General features: G+C 43.2%; 1 non-coding gene across 1 annotated transcript; it reads right to left on the bottom strand.

Moving 5' to 3' along the window:
* Positions 1-1,350: 1,350 nt before the first annotated feature.
* Positions 1,351-1,513, bottom strand: LOC142428198 (U1 spliceosomal RNA). The gene has a single exon (XR_012780169.1). It is a non-coding gene; the product is annotated as a U1 spliceosomal RNA (small nuclear RNA).
* Between the last annotated feature and the right edge of the window lie 347 nt (positions 1,514-1,860).

Genomic DNA, 1,860 nt, shown 5'->3' with positions numbered 1-1,860 from the left:
CTTGCAAGTCTGGCTAGACCAGAGGATGTACTGTGGTACAGATAGGAACCAAAAACACAGGGGATCCAGGGTGGATGATCCATTCAGGACCAGTGGTGTGAGTGGTGATACTGGGAGTGTAGACGGAGAGAGTGGGTTGGAAAGTTGGAACTGATTACAAGGATCTACATGTGACCTTCTCCCTGGGTGACGGGCAACAGAAAAGTGGTGAAAGGAGACATCGGATAGGGAAATACATGACAAAATAATAATTTATAAATTATCAAGGGTTCATGAGCAAGTGTGGAGGGAGGAGAAAGAATGAGGACCTGATGCCAGGGCCTTAAGTGGAGAGCAAATGTTATGAGAATGATGAGGATAATAAATTTACATATGTGCTTTACACAATTGATGTGTGTATTGATTGTGATAAGAGTTGTATGAGTACCTAATAAGACGATTTGAAAAAAAAGAATGTGTCAACTTGTTTTTAAGGGCCTGTGGCATTTTGTGGGCTTGAGGCATTTTGTGACCCCATGAGTAATATTTCAATGTGCATTCTGAAGGAAGAGCAGAGACTCCTTTCAGGAGGAACACTAAATACGTTTTTGGTAAGTGATAGTGAGACAGAGCATTTGGTAGCTGATAACTGCACAAGGAACCGCATACATATTGAGGTGATGAAATTATTTCTAGAAATCTTAACTAGAACTATGATCAATGTATTGTGACTCATCAATGGCACCATTGGCAGCCTGGTCTGAAACAAGGACACATAAAGTTTTCCATGTAAAGGATATGGCTATGACTCCTTGAAACCACAATTCCTGAGGACAGTTGTATCTGATCCAGTGGGTCTCATAGTACTTAGGCCTGTAGCTCTCAGTTTCCTAATATGTTTGAAGTAGCTTTACTCTCTAGGCACCAGGGAAAGTCTATGTGGCCTTGTCCAATTGGCACTTATCAATAGTGGATAATTAGGGTCAAACTTTTCAGATACAACAGTGCGTACTCAGAAGTCTTGACCTTAAAACCCTGGTTTTATTTTGTTGGGTCTCAACTTGGCCCAAAATTGTTATCCACTTATCTCTTGAATCTGTGCCTTAGCTCTGTAAATGAGAAGTGTGACATTTCATCTACTGGAATCTCCCCATATTAAACCTGTGAAATATTTTAGTCCTTTCTCCTGAAGAACAAATCACCTATCCTCTCCCCACCCCCGCAAACCTTCCCTCTATTTTATTCAATAAAACATACTATTGACGGCATTCACTGCGTCAATCCATCTTTTCCAGGGTCTTTGTTTATGGCCCTCTCCTTAACCAAGCGTAAGATCCCTCTCCAAGGACAGGTCTGCTCTGAAGCATGACCAAAGGAAGAGCGTGACCGCAGTCCCCCACTACCACAAATTATGCAGTCGCGTTTCCCACATTTGGGAAATCGCAGGGGTCAGCACATCCGGAGTGCAATGGATAAGCCTCGCCCTGGGAAAATCACCTTCGTGATCATGATCTCTCCCCTGCCAGCCAAGACCCATCTGAGATCTGCAATGGTGTCCCTTGCTCCACAACCTCTTCTAAATCCAGCCTGAATCTCTGAGAGTTTCCTGTTAATGTATTTGCATATGATGTCAGTGATTTTTAAAATAATTTTCACCTTCTGTTGGATAACCTTTCTTTGGAATGAGTGCAAACATGACTCTTTTCCAGTCAGTTGGATGAGTCACTGTCTTCCAAACTTCTTGGCATAGATGCGTGCTTCAGCAGCTTGTGGAAACACTCCACATGGTATTGCACTGATGTACTGCTGCGACACTCACTGGGGCACCACTTTCCTGTCGGTTTGTCATCCTGTGGCGCCTTGTGTGTTGTTGTGATGCTG

The sequence above is a fragment of the Tenrec ecaudatus genome, chromosome 15, assembly GCF_050624435.1.
Source record: "Tenrec ecaudatus isolate mTenEca1 chromosome 15, mTenEca1.hap1, whole genome shotgun sequence".
In the NCBI taxonomy this organism is placed as follows: Eukaryota; Metazoa; Chordata; class Mammalia; order Afrosoricida; family Tenrecidae; genus Tenrec; species Tenrec ecaudatus.
The sequence above is the reverse complement of the archived record's forward strand: the minus strand, read 5'-3'. Positions and strand labels throughout refer to the sequence as shown.